This window comes from Sinohyriopsis cumingii, chromosome 17, assembly GCF_028554795.1.
Source record: "Sinohyriopsis cumingii isolate HCF-2022 chromosome 17, ASM2855479v2, whole genome shotgun sequence".
Taxonomy (NCBI): domain Eukaryota; kingdom Metazoa; phylum Mollusca; class Bivalvia; order Unionida; family Unionidae; genus Sinohyriopsis; species Sinohyriopsis cumingii.
This window is the reverse complement of record NC_142977.1, coordinates 49,659,480-49,681,834: the sequence shown is the minus strand read 5'-3', so window position 1 is coordinate 49,681,834 and position 22,355 is coordinate 49,659,480. Positions and strand designations below refer to the sequence as shown.

Genomic DNA, 22,355 nt, shown 5'->3' with positions numbered 1-22,355 from the left:
CCTGTGCAGTTTTGAGTCCATTGATTGTTGCAATGGGTATATGCTAACAAATTAATAGCTAAAAAAAAGTTAACGAAGTTTCTTGCTAATCATTTTGAATTTTTATTTTAGAATAAGATGCTACTGGACATTGAAAATAGCCTGATATTTGCTACCTGAAATATTGCAACTATCACAATGTTGTTAGATTGAAAAAAGTTAATTCTGAACCCTGAGCTCAAACCATTTGTTTTCAAGAGAATGTCTTTTACTTCACGTAAAATCCTGAACAAATCAAATTTATTTTCAGCATGATAATATTTGTACCGACTTATTTGTTTTGAAAAGATCAATCTTTAATTGTCAATAATGTGTTGAAAGTTCTGTAAAAACTAAGACAAATAGAAAAGATAGATTTGTGCCGCCAGTTTCAAGGGGGAGTAATTATTATTATATTCGTCTGAAATTTAGTGTTGCTTGAAAAGCTATCTTAAGCAAATGATATACTTGCTACCAAATTCAAACATTTAACATTTAGCATATGCCTACCCATTTTTATTCAAGAAATAGCCCAAATTTTACTGTCGCTTTTCCAGAAGTAGAAAAACGACCCAGCTGTTCTGTGAACCTGTATCAACATACTCTTAAACGAGGCTGGAACTACTTTTTTCCCCCGAGGTTTCCTAGCTTCATTAGAAGCACGTCTAAAGTGGGCAAAGCGTGTACAACTATGTCGTAGCCTCACTTGACTTGTAAATGGAACTGACTAATATTCTCTGTAACCATCTGAATACTAATTTGAATCTAATTTGTCCAATCCCGCTGTAAATAGCTGTCAAAAATAACGCCAAGTTCTCAGCAGAGCCACTGAAAATGTTCCATTAGAAACAGTTCAACGGCTATCGGACTCGTGACAATTTTGTGATGCTATATCTGATAAATGCAAAAATTCTGTAAATCAAACGTATGGGTCTGCTGAAAGTATGCTTAAAAGATTTGTGTTTTGGATAGTAATAATTATAAGAATGAGACTGTTTGTTGTATGTGTTGCATTCAGAAACTTATATTCATGCGCATGTCACTAGATGAAAATGTAATACAATTTATGATTTAAGACGAAGTTCATTTCTTAAAGGCTAAGCAATTTCTTTTGTTGTTCGTTTCGAATATAGGGAATTTAGGAAAATGGTCGAAGACTAACATGCATGCAACACAAATATAATGAAAATATGTTTAAATGTTTTTTTCTCGCAACAGGTTTTAGAAATGTTGAAGAAAAATTATGATAAATATAGTAATTCGATTGTGATTACTAGATCACATTTTGTTGTCGGGTCTTGACGTCTCGTCAAGATCCATATGATCAAAAGGTATATACAATCAAAGAATTTCCAAAACAGCTTAATCCGTCTATATCAAGATATTTATTGCAAGACACACAATAGCACTCAGTCCGTCCAGATCAAACTATTTACTGCTAGACACCCCTTTTATATCTGTATATAGTTCATCACCAGTTATTGTACCATCACACATATATTTATCATTATCAGATACGTAAGAAATCACAAAATTTCAAATCGAACCTTTCCGATTTTCGTTATTAGTGACCAATGAATACATTTCAACATAAAAGTGATTAATACACCGTATCATTTGATCTGTATTTTAAATAATGACAGCATCATCAGGAATCAGGCAAATGATCTCATTTTTTTTTATTATAAGAAGTACGAATAAGAAAGATTTATGTGTTTGAATTGCCCGTCTGGCTTTCGGTCGTAATATAAGCACACCAAGAAAGTTTTCCTTCATAGCGTCTGAATGGTATATCTTTTAGTTCTTCATATTTATTAATATTATAGATCTTTTGTTGGTAACATACTCAGCATTTGATCCAGAATCAAACACAAAATTTGTTCTCTGTGCTACGTTTCACTGTCGGACTCTAGTCCAACATACCTATCCGACCTCACCCAAGTGTACACACCAGCAAGATACTTACGCTTCTCTTCTGACAATCGTATGCTCATTATTCCCACTAATGAAATTTATGTCATAAAAGACAGCGTTCTTTTGCATACCAGGGCCAAACAAGGTGGAATGAATTGTCCACTGAACTTAGACACAAAGACACAGTGATCACATTCAAGAGGGCTCTCAAAACTCACTTATTTCGACTGCAAGAACAAACTTAAAGACTGAATAATGTTTCCTACCTTAAATATTCTCAGCATGTGTTTTTAATTGTTTTCTAATTTCATGGTGTTTGTTTTTGTAAGCACAACAGTATATATTTATTTTTATCTTATAGGTGTTGTCTAAAGTTGCAAAACGCTTAGAGCTTCTAAAGATTAGGCGCTATACAAAGTCCTCATTATTATTATTATTATTATTATTTCACTAACTACATTTGCATTTTACGGTTTGTCAGAAATGGTATTCGAAGCGAAGCCAGGAAAATCTGACTGCGACTACTCGGCAATTCTGACATGACCATTATAATTGCCTGTGGGTTATCTCTCTTCGAGGCACAGAGAAAGGCAAACCTGAGCTAACAGAGAAAAAGTGAACGATTGTGTGATCGAGACAAATGGAAATATTAAGTTGTAGTGACAAACAACAATGTAATAGATACGCGTGCATGTTCATTTTTATTGATGTATACATCCAAGGGGGGGGGGGAGGGTAGGTAGACGTATATAGTTAGACAGGTAGTGGATAGATGGGCATCTTGTTTGTGAATCGCGGGAATATAGCGCCAGCGGGTACTTATATAAAAAGGAGAATTTCTCATTAACATACAAGAGATAAACTTCTCCTCTCGATAATACCTTGTGCTTATTATAACTGTTTGAGCATAAACAATAAAAAGGTAACCTTTTTGGGACTCGAATGAATGTGAGTGAAACACTCATGCAGGTTGTATCGCTTTCCCGTCTGTAGATATCCGTGAGATTTGTATGTGTGTGTGTGTGTGTGAGAGAGAGAGAGAGAGAGAGAGAGAGAGGATAACAAATTAATACATTTGAAGGGCCAGAAAAGCATATTTAACTAAAACAGCTGTTATATGCCAGCATACATGAACGCTGTAAGACTGATGTTTTCTATTTTAGAGTCATAAGAGATACTGTTCCATGACAAAAGAACAGTTTGTCAGAAGTGGGATTCGAACCCACGCCGGGAAGACCCGACTGCGACCTCAACGCAGCGCCTTAGACCGCTCGGCCATCCTGATATATCCAGGACAAGGTAGTGCCTGCCGATACAGTCTTATGGTATTCATGCAGTGCCTTAAATCGCTAAGTCATCCGGATATGTCCGTTATGAGATGCTGTGCTTAATTTCCTAGATCAACATTAATAGTCAGACCTGGTAGGTATGTACAGGTTCATACAGGCAGTTGATACGTAATATTGTTTTATGGTTATATTTACAATTGTATTAAAGTGACTTGTATATTTCAAAAAATAGTTATTTCTGTTAAATAAGATAGAAAATAAAAACTGTTTGTCAGAAGTGGGATTCGAACCCACGCCGGGAAGACCCGACTGCGACCTGAACGCAGCGCCTTAGACCGCTCAGCCATCCTGACATATGCATTGCAAAGATCCGAGTGCACATAAAGAGATTGAAGGGCGTATAGGTCAGCATACTGAATAGGACTCGTTGAGGCCTAGAATCATCGATTAATTGAATAAATAGTAAGATTTTGTAACAACAAAGATTTTGTAACAGCACAGGATAATCTCCCATCATCTATATTTTTTTCTTTGTACTTGTATATTGTGCCTGTAATAATGATAACATTAACGACAAAGTTATCAGTTTTTTCGTTGCAGAGAAGTCGATGAGGGTGAGATTCTAATACAACTTGAATGCAGCACCTTAGACCGCTTGTCCATCCTGATATATCCATTAGTTTTCTGCACCTTATCTCTTAGAAATACAGTGGAAAGGAAACATTAAATGATAGAGACAAATGCAAATGTTAAGTAATAGAGAACAATTGAAATATTAAGGAACAGGAAGAAACATCAATGTAATAGGTACGCGTGATAGAACACTGTTGAGACGTGCTTGAAAACCAGTCGTCATTGATATTGGGGCCAAGTCAGAAGTCAGTGGTTGAAGTATAGGAACAAAATTATTTTACCAAATTGGTATGTTAGGTTTTGCAAGTGAATCAGAAGTGGTTTCAGTACGCAGTGAAAAGGAAATAGAAGGATATAAAAAAGGGATAAAGTGTGGTTTACTGGATTGTCTTTTCGGACAGCAGAGTTTCAGCCCCCCCCCCCCCCAACGTTAGAGTCGTTATTATTATATTCGTCTGAAATTTAGTGTTGCTTGAAAAGCTATCTTAAGAAAATGATATACTTGCTACCAAATTCAAACATTTAATTTTTTGCATATGAGTATCCATTTTTATTCAAGAAAGAGCCCAAATTTTACTGTCGCTTTTCCAGAAGTAGAAAAACGACCCAGCTGTTCTGTGAACCTGTATCAACATACTCTTAAAGGAGGCTGGAACTACTTTTTCCCCCGAGGTTTCCTAGTTCCAATAGAGGCACGTCTAAAGTGGGCAAAGCGTGTACAACTATGTCGTAGCCTCACTTGACATGTAAATGGAAGTGACTAACATTCTCTGTAACCCATCTGAATACTAATTTGAATCTAATTTGTCCAATCCCGCTGTAAATAGCTGTCAAAAATAACGCCAAGTTCTCAGCAGAGCCACTGAAAATGTTCCATTTGAAACAGTTCAACGGCTATCGGACTCGTGACAATTTTGTGATGCTATATCTGATAAATGCAAAAATTCTGTAAATCAAACGTATGGGTCTGCTGGAAGTATGCTTAAAAGATTTGTGTTTTGGATAGTAATAATTATAAGAATGAGACTGTTTGTTGCATGTCACCAGATGAAAATGTAATACAATTTATGATTTAAGACGAAGTTCATTTCTAAAAGGCTAAGCAATTTCTTTTGTTGTTCGTTTCGAATATAGGGAATTTAGGAAAATGGTCGAAGACTAACATGCATGCAACACAAATATAATGAAAATATATTTAAATGTTTCTTTCTCGCAACAGGTTTTAGAAATGTTGAAGAAAAATTATGATAAATATAGTAATTCGATTGTGATTACTAGATCACATTTTGTTGTCGGGTCTTGACGTCTCGTCAAGATCCATATGATCAAAAGGTATATACAATCAAAGAATTTCCAAAACAGCTTAATCCGTCTATATCAAGATATGTATTGCAAGACACACAATAGCACTCAGTCCGTCCAGATCAAACTATTTACTGCTAGACACCCCTTTTATAGCTGTATATAGTTCATCACCAGTTATTGTACCATCACACATATATTTATCATTATCAGATACGTAAGAAATCACAAAATTTCAAATCGAACCTTTCCGATTTTCATTATTAGTGACCAATGAATGCATTTCAACATAAAACTGATCCATACACCGTATTATTTGATCTGTATTTTAAATAATGACAGCATCATCAGGAATCAGGCAAATGATCTCATTTTTTTATTATAAGAAGTAGGAATAAGAAAGATTTATGTGTTTGAATTGCCCGTCTGGCTTTCGGTCGTAATATAAGCACACCAAGAAAGTTTTCTTTCATAGCGTCTGAATTTTATATCTTTTAGTTCTTCGTATTTATTAATATCATAGATCTTTTTTTGGTAACATACTCAGCATTTGATCCAGAATCAAACATAAAATTTGTTCTCTGTGCTACGTTTCACTGTCGGACTCTAGTCCAACATACTTATTCGACCTCACCCATGTGTACACACCAGCAAGATACTTACGCTTCTCTTCTGACAATCGTATACCCATTATTCCCACTAACGAAACAAAGTCATATGGAGAGCGTTCTTTTGCATACCAGGTCCCAACAATTTGGAATGAATTGCCCACTGAACGTAGAAACAAAGACACAGTGATCACATTCAAGAAGGTTCTCAAAACTCACTTATTTCGACTGCAAGAACAAACTTAAAAACTGAATAATGTTTCCTACCTTAAATATTCTCAGCATGTTTTTGATGATTTCTAATTTCATGGTGTTTGTTTTTATAAGCATAGCAGTATATGTTTTTTTATATTATAGGTGTTGTCAAAAGTTGTAAAGCTCTCAGAGCTTCTAAAGATTAGGCGCTATACAAAGTCCTTATTATTATTATTATTATTATAATTATTATTATTTAACTAACTACATTTGCATTTTACGGTTTGTCAGAAGTGGTATTCGAAGCGAAGCCAGGAAAATGTGACTGCAACTCTCGGCCATCCTGACATGACCATCATAATTGTCTGTGCGTTATCTCTCTTTGAGGTACAGAGAAAGGCAAACCTGATCTAACAGAGACAAAGTGAACGATTGTGTGATCGAGACAAATGGAAATATTAAGTTGTAGTGACAAACAACAATGTAATAGATACGCGTGCATGATCACTTTTATTCATGTATACATCCAAGAGAGAGAGAGAGAGAGAGAGAGAGAGACGGTGTGTGTGTGTGGGGGGGGGAGGGTAGGTAGACGTATATAGTTAGACAGGCAGTGGATAGATGGGCATCTTGTTTGTGAATCGCGGGAATATAGCGCCTGCGGGTACTTATATAAAAATGACAATTTCTCATTAACATACAAGAGATAAACTTCTCCTCTCGATAATACCTTGTGCTTATTATAACTGTTTGAGCATAAACAATAAAAAGGTAACCTTTATGGGACTCGAATGAATGTGAGTGAAACACTCATGCAGGTTGTATCGCTTTCCCGTCTGTAGATATCCGTGAGATTTGTATGTGTGTGTGTGTGTGTGTGTGTGTGTGTGTGTGTGTGTGAGAGAGAGAGAGAGAGAGAGAGAGAGAGGATAACAAATTAATACATTTGAAGGGCCAGAAAAGCATATTTAACTAAAACAGCTGTTATATGCCAGCATACATGAACGCTGTAAGACTGATGTTTTCTATTTTAGAGTCATAAGAGATACTGCTCCATGACAAAAGAACAGTTTGTCAGAAGTGGGATTCGAACCCACGCCGGGAAGACCCGACTGCGACCTCAACGCAGCGCCTTAGACCGCTCGGCCATCCTGATATATCCAGGACAAGGTAGTGCCTGCCGATACAGTCTTATGGTATTCATGCAGTGCCTTAAATCGCTAAGTCATCCGGATATGTCCGTTGTGAGATGCTGTGCTTAATTTCCTAGATCAACATTAATAGTCAGACCTGGTAGGTATGTACAGGTTCATACAGGCAGTTGATACGTAATATTGTTTTATGGTTATATTTACAATTGTATTAAAGTGACTTGTATATTTCAAAAAATAGTTATTTCTGTTAAATAAGATAGAAAATAAAAACTGTTTGTCAGAAGTGGGATTCGAACCCACGCCGGGAAGACCCGACTGCGACCTGAACGCAGCGCCTTAGACCGCTCGGCCATCCTGACATATGCATTGCAAAGATCCGAGTGCACATAAAGAGATTGAAGGGCGTATAGGTCAGCATACTGAATAGGACTCGTTGAGGCCTAGAATCATCGATTAATTGAATAAATAGTAAGATTTTGTAACAACAAAGATTTTGTAACAGCACAGGATAATCTCCCATCATCTATATTTTTTTCTTTGTACTTGTATATTGTGCCTGTAATAATGATAACATTAACGACAAAGTTATCAGTTTTTTCGTTGCAGAGAAGTCGATGAGGGTGAGATTCTAATACAACTTGAATGCAGCACCTTAGACCGCTTGTCCATCCTGATATATCCATTAGTTTTTTGCACCTTATCTCTTAGAAATACAGTGGAAAGGAAACATTAAATGATAGAGACAAATGCAAATGTTAAGTAATAGAGAACAATTGAAATATTAAGGAACAGGAAGAAACATCAATGTAATAGGTACGCGTGATAGAACACTGTTGAGACGTGCTTGAAAACCAGTCGTAATTGATATTGGGGCCAAGTCAGAAGTCAGTGGTTGAAGTATAGGAACAAAATTATTTTACCAAATTGGTATGTTAGGTTTTGCAAGTGAATCAGAAGTGGTTTCAGTACGCAGTGAAAAGGAAATAGAAGGATATAAAAAAGGGATAAAGTGTGGTTTACTGGATTGTCTTTTCGGACAGCAGAGTTTCAGCCCCCCCCCCCCCAACGTTAGAGTCGTTATTATTATATTCGTCTGAAATTTAGTGTTGCTTGAAAAGCTATCTTAAGAAAATGATATACTTGCTACCAAATTCAAACATTTAATTTTTTGCATATGAGTATCCATTTTTATTCAAGAAAGAGCCCAAATTTTACTGTCGCTTTTCCAGAAGTAGAAAAACGACCCAGCTGTTCTGTGAACCTGTATCAACATACTCTTAAAGGAGGCTGGAACTACTTTTTTCCCCCGACGTTTCCTAGTTCCAATAGAGGCACGTCTAAAGTGGGCAAAGCGTGTACAACTATGTCGTAGCCTCACTTGACATGTAAATGGAAGTGACTAACATTCTCTGTAACCCATCTGAATACTAATTTGAATCTAATTTGTCCAATCCCGCTGTAAATAGCTGTCAAAAATAACGCCAAGTTCTCAGCAGAACCACTGAAAATGTTCCATTTGAAACAGTTCAACGGCTATCGGACTCGTGACAATTTTGTGATGCTATATCTGATAAATGCAAAAATTCTGTAAATCAAACGTATGGGTCTGCTGGAAGTATGCTTAAAAGATTTGTGTTTTGGATAGTAATAATTATAAGAATGAGACAGTTTGTTGCATGTCACCAGATGAAAATGTAATACAATTTATGATTTAAGACGAAGTTCATTTCTAAAAGGCTAAGCAATTTCTTTTGTTGTTCGTTTCGAATATAGGGAATTTAGGAAAATGGTCGAAGACTAACATGCATGCAACACAAATATAATGAAAATATATTTAAATGTTTCTTTCTCGCAACAGGTTTTAGAAATGTTGAAGAAAAATTATGATAAATATAGTAATTCGATTGTGATTACTAGATCACATTTTGTTGTCGGGTTTTGACGTCTCGTCAAGATCCATATGATCAAAAGGTATATACAGTCAAAGAATTTCCAAAACAGCTTAATCCGTCTATATCAAGATATGTATTGCAAGACACACAATAGCACTCAGTCCGTCCAGATCAAACTATTTACTGCTAGACACCCCTTTTATAGCTGTATATAGTTCATCACCAGTTATTGTACCATCACACATATATTTATCATTATCAGATACGTAAGAAATCACAAAATTTCAAATCGAACCTTTCCGATTTTCATTATTAGTGACCAATGAATACATTTCAACATAAAACTGATCCATACACCGTATTATTTGATCTGTATTTTAAATAATGACAGCATCATCAGGAATCAGGCAAATGATCTCATTTTTTTATTATAAGAAGTAGGAATAAGAAAGATTTATGTGTTTGAATTGCCCGTCTGGCTTTCGGTCGTAATATAAGCACACCAAGAAAGTTTTCTTTCATAGCGTCTGAATTTTATATCTTTTAGTTCTTCGTATTTATTAATATCATAGATCTTTTTTTGGTAACATACTCAGCATTTGATCCAGAATCAAACATAAAATTTGTTCTCTGTGCTACGTTTCACTGTCGGACTCTAGTCCAACATACTTATTCGACCTCACCCATGTGTGCACACCAGCAAGATACTTACGCTTCTCTTCTGACAATCGTATACCCATTATTCCCACTAACGAAACAAAGTCATATGGAGAGCGTTCTTTTGCATACCAGGTCCCAACAATTTGGAATGAATTGCCCACTGAACGTAGAAACAAAGACACAGTGATCACATTCAATAGGGTTCTCAAAACTCACTTATTTCGACTGCAAGAACAAACTTAAAAACTGAATAATGTTTCCTACCTTAAATATTCTCAGCATGTTTTTTTATGATTTCTAATTTCATGGTGTTTGTTTTTATAAGCATAGCAGTATATGTTTTTTTATATTATAGGTGTTGTCAAAAGTTGTAAAGCTCTCAGAGCTTCTAAAGATTAGGCGCTATACAAAGTCCTTATTATTATTATTATTATTATAATTATTATTTAACTAACTACATTTGCATTTTACGGTTTGTCAGAAGTGGTATTCGAAGCGAAGCCAGGAAAATGTGACTGCGACTCTCGGCCATCCTGACATGACCATCATAATTGTCTGCGCGTTATCTCTCCTCGAGGTACAGAGAAAGGCAAACCTGATCTAACAGAGACAAAGTGAACGATTGTGTGATCGAGACAAATGGAAATATTAAGTTGTAGTGACAAACAACAATGTAATAGATACGCGTGCATGTTCACTTTTATTCATGTATACATCCAAGAGAGAGAGAGAGAGAGAGAGAGAGAGACGGTGTGTGTGTGGGGGGGAGGGTAGGTAGACGTATATAGTTAGACAGGCAGTGGATAGATGGGCATTTTGTTTGTGAATCGCGGGAATATAGCGCCTGCGGGTACTTATATAAAAATGACAATTTCTCATTAACATACAAGAGATAAACTTCTCCTCTCGATAATACCTTGTGCTTATTATAACTGTTTGAGCATAAACAATAAAAAGGTAACCTTTTTGGGACTCGAATGAATGTGAGTGAAACACTCATGCAGGTTGTATCGCTTTCCCGTCTGTAGATATCCGTGAGATTTGTGTGTGTGTGTGTGTGTGTGTGTGTGTGTGTGTGTGTGAGAGAGAGAGAGAGAGAGAGAGAGAGAGAGAGTATGGGTAAGTAGACGTATATAGTTAGACAGGCAGTGGATAGATGGGCATCTTGTTTGTGAATCGCGGGAATATAGCGCCAGCGGGTACTTATATAGAAATGACAATTTCTCATTGACATACAAGAGATAAACTTCTTCTCTCGATAATACCTTGTGTTTATTATAAATGTTTGAGCATAAACAATAAAAAGACAATTTTTTTGGGACTCGAATGAATGTGAGTGAAACACTCATGCAGGTTGTATCGCTTTCACGTCTTTAGATATCCGTGAGATTTGTGTGTGTGTGTGTGTGTGTGAGAGAGAGAGAGAGAGAGTAATGGTAAGTAGACGTATATAGTTAGACAGGTTGTGGATAGATGGGCATCTTGTTTGTGAGTAGCGGTAATACATGGCCAGCGGGTACTTATATAAAAATGACAATTTCTCATTGACATACAAGAGATAAACTTCTCCTCTCGACAATACCTTGTGCTTATTATAAATGGTTGAGGATAAACAATAAAAAAGTAATGTTTTTGGGACTCGAATGAATGTGAGAGAAACACTCATGCAGGTTGTATCGCTTTCCCGTCTTTAGATATCCATGAGAATTGTGTGTGTGTGTGTGTGTGTGTGTGTGTGTGAGAGAGAGAGAGAGAGAGAGAGATTGATACATTTGAAGGGCCAGAAAAGCATATTTAACTAAAATGACTGTTATATGCCAGAATTCTGCACGCTGTAAGATTGATGTTATCAATTGCACAGTCATAAGAGATACTGCTCTATGACAAAAGAACAGTTTGTCAGAAGTGGGATTCGAACCCACGCCGGGAAGACCCGACTGCGACCTGAACGCAGCGCCTTAGACCGCTCGGCCATCCTGATATATCCAGGACAACGTAGTGCCTGCCGATACAATCTTACGGTATTCATGTAGTGCCTTAAATCGCTAAGTCATCAGGATATTTCCGTTATGAGATGTTGTGCTTAATTTCCTAGATCAACAAATGGACCCATTAATAGTCAGACCTGGTAGGTATGTACAGGTTCATACAGGCAGTTGATACGTAATATTGTTTTATGGTTATATTTACAATTGTATTAAAGTGACTTGTATATTTCAAAAAATAGTTATTTCTGTTAAATAAGATAGAAAATAAAAACTGTTTGTCAGAAGTGGGATTCGAACCCACGCCGGGAAGACCCGACTGCGACCTGAACGCAGCGCCTTAGACCGCTCGGCCATCCTGACATATGGTTTACAAAGTGCCGAGTGCACATAGAGAGATTGAAGGGCGTATAGGTCAGCATACTGAATAGGACTCGTTGAGGCCTAGAATCATCGACTAATTGAATAAATAGTAAGATTTTGTAACAACAAAGATTTTGTAACAGCACAGGATAATCTCCTATCATCAATCGTTTTATCTTTGTACTTGTATATTCTGCCTGTAATAATGATAACATTAACTACAAAGTTATCAGTTTTTTCGTTGCAGAGAAGTCGATGAGGGTGAGATTCTAATACAACTTGAATGCAGCACCTTAGACCGCTTGTCCATCCTGATATATCCATTAGTTTTCTGCACCTTATCTCTTAGAAATACAGTGGAAAGGAAACATTAAATGATAGAGACAAATGCAAATGTTAAGTAATAGAGAACAATTGAAATATTAAGGAACAGGAAGAAACATCAATGTAATAGGTACGCGTGATAGAACACTGTTGAGACGTGCTTGAAAACCAGTCGTCATTGATATTGGGGCCAAGTCAGAAGTCAGTGGTTGAAGTATAGGAACAAAATTATTTTACCAAATTGGTATGTTAGGTTTTGCAAGTGAATCAGAAGTGGTTTCAGTACGCAGTGAAAAGGAAATAGAAGGATATAAAAAAAGGGATAAAGTGTGGATTACTGGATAGTTTTTTCGGACAGCAGAGTTTCAGCCCCCCTCCCCAACGTTAGAGTCGTTATTATTATATTCGTCTGAAATTTAGTGTTGCTTGAAAAGCTATCTTAAGCAAATGATATACTTGCTACCAAATTCAAACATTTAATTTTTTGCATATGAGTATCCATGTTTATTCAAGAAATAGCCCAAATTTTACTGTCGCTTTTCCAGAAGTAGAAAAACGACCCAGCTGTTCTGTGAACCTGTATCAACATACTCTTAAAGGAGGCTGGAACTACTTTTTCCCCCGAGGTTTCCTAGTTCCAATAGAGGCACGTCTAAAGTGGGCATAGCGTGTACAACTATGTCGTAGCCTCACTTGACATGTAAATGGAAGTGACTAACATTCTCTGTAACCCATCTGAATACTAATTTGAATCTAATTTGTCCAATCCCGCTGTAAATAGCTGTCAAAAATAACGCCAAGTTCTCAGCAGAGCCACTGAAAATGTTCCATTTGAAACAGTTCAACGGCTATCGGACTCGTGACAATTTTGTGATGCTATATCTGATAAATGCAAAAATTCTGTAAATCAAACGTATGGGTCTGCTGGAAGTATGCTTAAAAGATTTGTGTTTTGGATAGTAATAATTATAAGAATGAGACTGTTTGTTGCATGTCACCAGATGAAAATGTAATACAATTTATGATTTAAGACGAAGTTCATTTCTAAAAGGCTAAGCAATTTCTTTTGTTGTTCGTTTCGAATAAAGGGAATTTAGGAAAATGGTCGAAGACTAACATGCATGCAACACAAATATAATGAAAATATATTTAAATGTTTCTTTCTCGCAACAGGTTTTAGAAATGTTGAAGAAAAATTATGATAAATATAGTAATTCGATTGTGATTACTAGATCACATTTTGTTGTCGGGTTTTGATGTCTCGTCAAGATCCATGTGATCAAAAGGTATATACAATCAAAGAATTTCCAAAACAGCTTAATCCGTCTATATCAAGATACTAATTGCAAGACACACAATAGCACTCAGTCCGTCCAGATCAAACTATTTACTGCTAGACACCCCTTTTATAGCTGTATATATTTCATCACCAGTTATTGTACCATCACACATATATTTATCATTATCAGATACGTAAGAAATCACAAAATTTCAAATCGAACCTTTCCTATTTTCATTATTAGTGACCAATGAATACATTTCAACATAAAACTGATCCATACACCGTATTATTTGATCTGTATTTTAAATAATGACAGCATCATCAGGAATCAGGCAAATGATCTCATTTTTTTATTATAAGAAGTAGGAATAAGAGAGATTTATGTGTTTGAATTGCCCGTCTGGCTTTCGGTCGTAATATAAGCACACCAAGAAAGTTTTCTTTCATAGCTTCTGAATGGTATATCTTTTAGTTCTTCATATTTATTAATATCATAGATCTATTTTTGGTAACATACACAGCATTTGATCCAGAATCAAACATAAAATTTGTTCTATGTGCTACGTTTCACTGTCGGACTCTAGTCCAACATACTTATTCGACCTCACCCATGTGTAGACACCAGCAAGATACTTACGCTTCTCTTCTGACAATCGTATACCCATTATTCCCACTAACGAAACAAAGTCATATGGAGAGCGTTCTTTTGCATACCAGGTCCCAACAATCTGGAATGAATTGCCCACTGAACGTAGAAACAAAGACACAGTGATCACATTCAAGAGGGTTCTCAAAACTCACTTATTTCGACTGCAAGAAGAAACTAAAAGACTGAATAATGTTTCCTACCTTAAATATTCTCAGCATGTTTTTTTTATGATTTCTAATTTCATGGTGTTTGTTTTTATAAGCATAGCAGTATATGTTTTTTTTATATTATAGGTGTTGTCAAAAGTTGTAAAGCTCTCAGAGCTTCTAAAGATTAGGCGCTATAGAAAGTCCTCATTATTATTATTATTATTATTATTATTATAATTATTATTATTATTTAACTAACTACATTTGCATTTTACGGTTTGTCAGAAGTGGTATTCGAAGCGAAGCCAGGAAAATGTGACTGCGACTACTCGGCCATCCTGACATGACCATCATAATTGTCTGTGCGTTATCTCTCTTCGAGGTACAGAGAAAGGCAAACCTGATCTGACAGAGACAAAGTGAACGATTGTGTGATCGAGACAAATGGAAATATTAAGTTGTAGTGACAAACAACTATGTAATAGATACGCGTGCATGATCACTTTTATGGATGTATACATCCAGGAGAGAGAGAGAGAGAGAGAGAGAGAGAGAGAGAGATAGAGAGAGAGAGAGAGACGGTGCGTGTGGGGGGGGGGGGGAAGGGTAGGTAGACGTATATAGTTAGACAGGCAGTGGATAGATGGGCATCTTGTTTGTGAATCGCGGGAATATAGCGCCAGCGGGTACTTATATAAAAATGACAATTTCTCATTAACATAACAAGAGATAAACTTCTCCTCTCGATAATACCTTGTGCTTATTATAAATGTTTGAGCATAAACAATAAAAAGGTCACCTTTATGGGACTCGAATGAATGTGAGTGAAACACTCATGCAGGTTGTATCGCTTTCCCGTCTGTAGATATCCGTGAGATTTGTATGTGTGTGTGTGTCTATGTGTGTGTGTGTGTGTGTGTGTGTGAGAGAGAGAGAGAGAGAGGATAACAAATTAATACATTTGAAGCGCCAGAAAAGCATATTTAACTAAAACAGCTGTTATATGCCAGCATACATGAACGCTGTAAGATTGATGTTTTCTATTTTAGAGTCATAAGAGATACTGCTCTATGACAAAAGAACAGTTTGTCAGAAGTGGGATTCGAACCCACGCCGGGAAGACCCGACTGCGAGCTGAACGCAGCGCCTTAGACCGCTCGGCCATCCTGATATATCCAGGTCAAGGTAGTGCCTGCCGATACAATCTTACGGTATTCATGCAGTGCCTTAAATCGCTAAGTCATCCGAATATGTCCGTTATGAGATGTTGTGCTTAATTTCCTAGATCAACAAATGGACCCATTAATAGTCAGACCTGGTAGGTATGTACAGGTTCATACAGGCAGTTGATACGTAATATTGTTTTATGGTTATATTTACAATTGTATTAAAGTGACTTGTATATTTCAAAAAATAGTTATTTCTGTTAAATAAGATAGAAAATAAAAACTGTTTGTCAGAAGTGGGATTCGAACCCACGCCGGGAAGACCCGACTGCGACCTGAACGCAGCGCCTTAGACCGCTCGGCCATCCTGACATATGCAGCACAAGGTAGTACCTGACGACACAATCTTAAGTATTCATGCACTACCTTAAATCGCTAAGCCATCCTGATATTTCCGTTATGAGATGCTATGGTTAGTTTTCTAGCTAATCAAATGAACGCATTAATATATTCAGATTTGGTAGGTATGCACTGGTTCATACAGGTGGTTGATACGTAATATTATTCATGGTTATATTTACTCTTGTTGTTATTGTAGGGTTTAACGCCATTTTTCAGCACAAGATAGGCTATACGTGGCGGCCCGTATAACTGGTGGAGGAAGAACCCTGGAAAACCCATGGAAGAACCACCGACTCACGAGAAGCTACTGGCAGGCTTTCCCACGTACCCACGCTAGCCGAGCCTTGGACTCGATCCCACGCAGACAGAGGTGAGATGGCAGTGATCCGGAACGGTCAGCGCTTTAGACCACTCGGCCACTCGGGGCCCGATATTTACTCTTGTATTAAAGTGATTCGTAGATTTACAAAATATTTATTTCTTTTAAATAAGATTGAAAAAAAGAAAATGTTTGTCTGAAGTGGGATTCGAACCCACGCCGGGAAGACCCGACTGCGACCTGAACGCAGCGCCTTAGACCGCTCGGCCATCCTGACATGTCCAGCACAAAGTTGTGCCTGCCGACACAATCTTACAGTATTTTTTACAGTGCCTTGAATCACTAAGCCATCCGGAGATGTCCGTTATGACATGCTATGGATAATTTGGCAGATAAACAAAATTGCTCCATTAATACATTCAGACTTGGTAGGTATGCACTGGTTCATACATGTAGTTGACACGTAATATTATTTTATGGTTATATTTACAATTGTATTAATGTGACTTGTATATTGCAAAAGAAATATTTATTTTTATTAAAGGAAATAGAAAATAAAAACTGTTTGTCAGAAGTGTGATTCGAACCCACGCCGGGAAGACCCGACTGCGACCTGAACGCAGCGCCTTAGACCGCTCGGCCATCCTGACATATGCATTGCAAAGATCCGAGTGCACATAGAGAGATTGAAGGGCGTATAGGTCAGCATACTGAATAGGACTCGTTGAGGCCTAGAATCATCGATTAATTGAATAAATAGTAAGATTTTGTAACAACAAAGATTTTGTAACAGCACAGGATAATCTCCTATCATCTATATTTTTATCTTTGTACTTGTATATTGTGCCTCTAATAATGATAACATTAACTACAAAGTTATTAATGTTTTCCTTGCAGAGAAGTCGATGTGGGAGGGATTCTACTGTAACTTGAATGCATCATCTTAGACCGCTTGTCCATCCTGATCTATCCATTAGTTTTCTGCACCTTATCTCTTAGAAATACAGTGGAAAGGATACATTAAATGATAGAGACAAATGCAAATGTTAAGTAATAGAAAACAATTGAAATATGAAGGAACAGTGAAAAACTCCAATGTAACAGGTAATCATTATTGAACAATGTTATAGGATGTATGCATACATCCATAAAGAGAGAGAGAGAGAGAGAGAGAGAGAGAGAGAGAGAGAGAGAGAGACGGTGTGGGGTGGGGGAAGGGTAGGTAGACGTATATAATTAGACAGGCAGTGGATAGATGGGCATCTTATTTGTGAATCGCGGGAATATAGCGCCAGCGGGTACTTATATAAAAATAACAATTTCTCATTAACGTACAAGAGATAAACTTCTCCTCTCGATAATACCTTGTGCTTATTATAACTGTTTGAGCATAAACAATAAAAAGGTAACCTTTTTGGGACTCGAATGAATGTGAGTGAAACACTCATGCAGGTTGTATCGCTTTCCCGTCTGTAGATATCCGTGAGATTTGTATGTGTGTGTGTGTGTGTGTGAGAGAGAGAGAGAGAGAGAGAGAGAGAGGATAACAAATTAATACATTTGAAGGGCCAGAAAAGCATATTTAACTAAAACAGCTGTTATATGCCAGCATACATGAACGCTGTAAGATTGATGTTTTCTATTTTAGAGTCATAAGAGATACTGCTCTATGACAAAAGAACAGTTTGTCAGAAGTGGGATTCGAACCCACGCCGGGAGGACCCGACTGCGACCTGAACGCATCGCCTTAGACCGCTCGGCCATCCTGACCTACGGATTACAAAGTTCCGAGCGCACATAGAGAGATTAAAGGGCGGATAGGTCAGCATACTGAATAGGACTCGTTGAGGCCTCGAATCATCGACTAATTGAATAAATAGTAATATTTTGTAACAAGAAAGATTTTGTAACAGCACAGGATAATCTCCCATCATCTATCGTGTTATCTTTGTACTTGTATATTGTGCCTGTAATAATGATAACATTAACTACAAAGTTATTAATTTTTCCCTTGCAGAGAAGTCGATGAGGGTGGGATTCTACTGCAACTTGAATGCAGCATCTTAGACCGCTTGTCCATCCTGATCTATCCATTAGTTTTCTGCACCTTATCTCTTAAAAATACAGTGGAAAGGAAACATTAAATGATAGAGACAAATGCAAATGTTAAGTAATAGAGAACAATTGAAATATTAAGGAACGGGAGAACATGAATGCAATAGGTACCCTTGACAGAACACTGTTGTGACGTTGTTTGAAAACCAGTCGTAATTGACATTGGGGCCAAGTCAGAAGTCAGTGGTTGAAGTATAGGAACAAAATTATTTTACCAAATTGGTATGTTAGGTTTTGAAAGTGAATCAAAAGTGGTTTCAGTACGCAGTGAAAAGGAAATGGAAGGATATAAAAACAGGGATACATTGTGGATTGCTGGATAGTCTTTTCAGACATCAGAGTTTCAGCCCCCCCCCCCCCCCCGCCCAACGTTAGAGTCATTATTATTATATTCGTCTGAAATTTAGTGTTGCTTGAAAAGCTATCTTTAGCAAATGATATACTTGCAACCGAATTCAAACATTTAATTTTTAGCATATGCATACCCATTTCTATTCAAGAAAGAGCCCAAATTTTACTGTCGTTTTTCTAGAAGTAGAAAAACGACCCATCTGTTATGTGAACCTGTATCAACATAATCTTAAACGAGGCTGGAACTACTTTTTTCCCCCGAGGTTTCCTAGCTTCAATAGAATCACGTCTAAAGTGGGCAAAGCGTGTACAACTATGTCGTAGCCTCACTTGACATGTAAATGGAACTGAATAACATTCTCTGTAACCCATCTGAATACTGATTTGAATCTAATTTGTCCAATTCCGCTGTAAATAGCTGTCAAAAATAACGCCATGTTCTTACCAGAGCCAATGAAAATGTTCCATTTGAAACAGTTCAACGGCTATCGGACTCGTGACAATTTTGTGATGCTATATCTGATAAATGCAAAAATTCTGTAAATCAAACGTATGGGTCTGCTGAAAGTATGCTTAAAAGATTTGTGTTCTGGATAGTAATAATTATAAGAATGAGACTGTTTGTTGTATGTGTTGCATTCAGAAACTTATATTCATGCGCATGTCACCAGATGAAAATGTAATACAATTTATGATTTAAGACGAAGTTCATTTCTTAAAGGCTAAGCAATTTCTTTTGTTGTTCGTTTCGAATATAGGGAATTTAGGAAAATGGTCGAAGACTAACATGCATGCAACACAAATATAATGAAAATATATTTAAATGTTTCTTTCTCGCAACAGGTTTTAGAAATGTTGAAGAAAAATTATGATAAATATAGTAATTCGATTGTGATTACTAGATCACATTTTGTTGTCGGGTCTTGACGTCTCGTCAAGATCCATATGATCAAAAGGTATATACAATCAAAGAATTTCCAAAACAGCTTAATCCGTCTATATCAAGATATGTATTGCAAGACACACAATAGCACTCAGTCCGTCCAGATCAAACTATTTACTGCTAGACACCCCTTTTATAGCTGTATATAGTTCATGACCAGTTATTGTACCATCACACATATATTTATCATTATCAGATACGTAAGAAATCACAAAATTTCAAATCGAACCTTTCCGATTTTCATTATTAGTGACCAATGAATACATTTCAACATAAAACTGATCCATACACCGTATTATTTGATCTGTATTTTAAATAATGACAGCATCATCAGGAATCAGGCAAATGATCTCATTTTTTTTTATTATAAGAAGTACGAATAAGAAAGATTTATGTCTTTGAATTGCCCGTCTGGCTTTCGGTCGTAATATAAGCACACCAAGAAAGTTTTCTTTCATAGCGTCTGAATTGTATATCTTTTAGTTCTTCACATTTATTGATATCATTGATCTATTTTTGGTAACATACTCAGCATTTGATCCAGAATCAAACATAAAATTTGTTCTATGTGCTACGTTTCACTGTCGGACTCCAGTCCAACATACTTATTCGACCTCACCCATGTGTAGACACCAGCAAGATACTTACGCTTCTCTTCTGACAATCGTATACCCATTATTCCCACTAACGAAACAAAGTCATATGGAGAGCGTTCTTTTGCATACCAGGTCCCAACAATTTGGAATGAATTGCCCACTGAACGTAGAAACAAAGACACAGTGATCACATTCAAGAGGGTTCTCAAAACTCACTTATTTCGACTGCAAGAAGAAACTAAAAGACTGAATAATGTTTCCTACCTTAAATATTCTCAGCATGTTTTTTTATGATTTCTAATTTCATGGTGTTTGTTTTTATAAGCATAGAAGTATATGTTTTTTTATATTATAGGTGTTGTCAAAAGTTGTAAAGCTCTCAGAGCTTCTAAAGATTAGGCGCTATACAAAGTCCTCATTATTATTATTATTATTATTATTATTATTTAACTAACTACATTTGCATTTTACGGTTTGTCAGAAGTGGTATTCGAAGCGAAGCCAGGAAAATGTGACTGCGACTACTCGGCCATCCTGACATGACCATCATAATTGTCTGTGCGTTATCTCTCTTCGAGGTACAGAGAAAGGCAAACCTGATCTGACAGAGACAAAGTGAACGATTGTGTGATCGAGACAAATGGAAATATTAAGTTGTAGTGACAAACAACTATGTAATAGATACGCGTGCATGATCACTTTTATGGATGTATACATCCAGGAGAGAGAGAGAGAGAGAGAGAGAGAGAGAGAGATAGAGAGAGAGAGAGAGACGGTGCGTGTGGGGGGGGGGGAAGGGTAGGTAGACGTATATAGTTAGACAGGCAGTGGATAGATGGGCATCTTGTTTGTGAATCGCGGGAATATAGCGCCAGCGGGTACTTATATAAAAATGACAATTTCTCATTAACATAACAAGAGATAAACTTCTCCTCTCGATAATACCTTGTGCTTATTATAAATGTTTGAGCATAAACAATAAAAAGGTCACCTTTATGGGACTCGAATGAATGTGAGTGAAACACTCATGCAGGTTGTATCGCTTTCCCGTCTGTAGATATCCGTGAGATTTGTATGTGTGTGTGTGTCTATGTGTGTGTGTGTGTGTGTGTGTGTGTGAGAGAGAGAGAGAGAGAGGATAACAAATTAATACATTTGAAGCGCCAGAAAAGCATATTTAACTAAAACAGCTGTTATATGCCAGCATACATGAACGCTGTAAGATTGATGTTTTCTATTTTAGAGTCATAAGAGATACTGCTCTATGACAAAAGAACAGTTTGTCAGAAGTGGGATTCGAACCCACGCCGGGAAGACCCGACTGCGAGCTGAACGCAGCGCCTTAGACCGCTCGGCCATCCTGATATATCCAGGTCAAGGTAGTGCCTGCCGATACAATCTTACGGTATTCATGCAGTGCCTTAAATCGCTAAGTCATCCGAATATGTCCGTTATGAGATGTTGTGCTTAATTTCCTAGATCAACAAATGGACCCATTAATAGTCAGACCTGGTAGGTATGTACAGGTTCATACAGGCAGTTGATACGTAATATTGTTTTATGGTTATATTTACAATTGTATTAAAGTGACTTGTATATTTCAAAAAATAGTTATTTCTGTTAAATAAGATAGAAAATAAAAACTGTTTGTCAGAAGTGGGATTCGAACCCACGCCGGGAAGACCCGACTGCGACCTGAACGCAGCGCCTTAGACCGCTCGGCCATCCTGACATATGCAGCACAAGGTAGTACCTGACGACACAATCTTAAGTATTCATGCACTACCTTAAATCGCTAAGCCATCCTGATATTTCCGTTATGAGATGCTATGGTTAGTTTTCTAGCTAATCAAATGAACGCATTAATATATTCAGATTTGGTAGGTATGCACTGGTTCATACAGGTGGTTGATACGTAATATTATTCATGGTTATATTTACTCTTGTTGTTATTGTAGGGTTTAACGCCATTTTTCAGCACAAGATAGGCTATACGTGGCGGCCCGTATAACTGGTGGAGGAAGAACCCTGGAAAACCCATGGAAG

General features: G+C 36.9%; 13 non-coding genes across 13 annotated transcripts; all 13 read right to left on the bottom strand.

Moving 5' to 3' along the window:
- Window positions 1–3,133: 3,133 nt before the first annotated feature.
- Window positions 3,134–3,217, bottom strand: Trnal-gag (transfer RNA leucine (anticodon GAG)). The gene has a single exon. It is a non-coding gene; the product is annotated as a tRNA-Leu (tRNA).
- Window positions 3,218–3,490: 273 nt separating this feature from the next.
- Trnal-cag (transfer RNA leucine (anticodon CAG)) lies at window positions 3,491–3,574 on the bottom strand. The gene has a single exon. It is a non-coding gene; the product is annotated as a tRNA-Leu (tRNA).
- Window positions 3,575–7,031: 3,457 nt separating this feature from the next.
- Trnal-gag (transfer RNA leucine (anticodon GAG)) lies at window positions 7,032–7,115 on the bottom strand. Its single transcript has one exon. It is a non-coding gene; the product is annotated as a tRNA-Leu (tRNA).
- A 273-nt stretch (window positions 7,116–7,388) lies between these two features.
- On the bottom strand, window positions 7,389–7,472 carry Trnal-cag (transfer RNA leucine (anticodon CAG)). Its single transcript has one exon. It is a non-coding gene; the product is annotated as a tRNA-Leu (tRNA).
- Window positions 7,473–11,562: 4,090 nt separating this feature from the next.
- Trnal-cag (transfer RNA leucine (anticodon CAG)) lies at window positions 11,563–11,646 on the bottom strand. The gene has a single exon. It is a non-coding gene; the product is annotated as a tRNA-Leu (tRNA).
- A 283-nt stretch (window positions 11,647–11,929) lies between these two features.
- On the bottom strand, window positions 11,930–12,013 carry Trnal-cag (transfer RNA leucine (anticodon CAG)). The gene has a single exon. It is a non-coding gene; the product is annotated as a tRNA-Leu (tRNA).
- Window positions 12,014–15,504: 3,491 nt separating this feature from the next.
- On the bottom strand, window positions 15,505–15,588 carry Trnal-cag (transfer RNA leucine (anticodon CAG)). The gene has a single exon. It is a non-coding gene; the product is annotated as a tRNA-Leu (tRNA).
- Window positions 15,589–15,871: 283 nt separating this feature from the next.
- Trnal-cag (transfer RNA leucine (anticodon CAG)) lies at window positions 15,872–15,955 on the bottom strand. Its single transcript has one exon. It is a non-coding gene; the product is annotated as a tRNA-Leu (tRNA).
- A 542-nt stretch (window positions 15,956–16,497) lies between these two features.
- On the bottom strand, window positions 16,498–16,581 carry Trnal-cag (transfer RNA leucine (anticodon CAG)). Its single transcript has one exon. It is a non-coding gene; the product is annotated as a tRNA-Leu (tRNA).
- A 289-nt stretch (window positions 16,582–16,870) lies between these two features.
- Window positions 16,871–16,954, bottom strand: Trnal-cag (transfer RNA leucine (anticodon CAG)). The gene has a single exon. It is a non-coding gene; the product is annotated as a tRNA-Leu (tRNA).
- A 1,036-nt stretch (window positions 16,955–17,990) lies between these two features.
- Window positions 17,991–18,074, bottom strand: Trnal-cag (transfer RNA leucine (anticodon CAG)). The gene has a single exon. It is a non-coding gene; the product is annotated as a tRNA-Leu (tRNA).
- A 3,516-nt stretch (window positions 18,075–21,590) lies between these two features.
- Trnal-cag (transfer RNA leucine (anticodon CAG)) lies at window positions 21,591–21,674 on the bottom strand. Its single transcript has one exon. It is a non-coding gene; the product is annotated as a tRNA-Leu (tRNA).
- Window positions 21,675–21,957: 283 nt separating this feature from the next.
- Trnal-cag (transfer RNA leucine (anticodon CAG)) lies at window positions 21,958–22,041 on the bottom strand. The gene has a single exon. It is a non-coding gene; the product is annotated as a tRNA-Leu (tRNA).
- Between the last annotated feature and the right edge of the window lie 314 nt (window positions 22,042–22,355).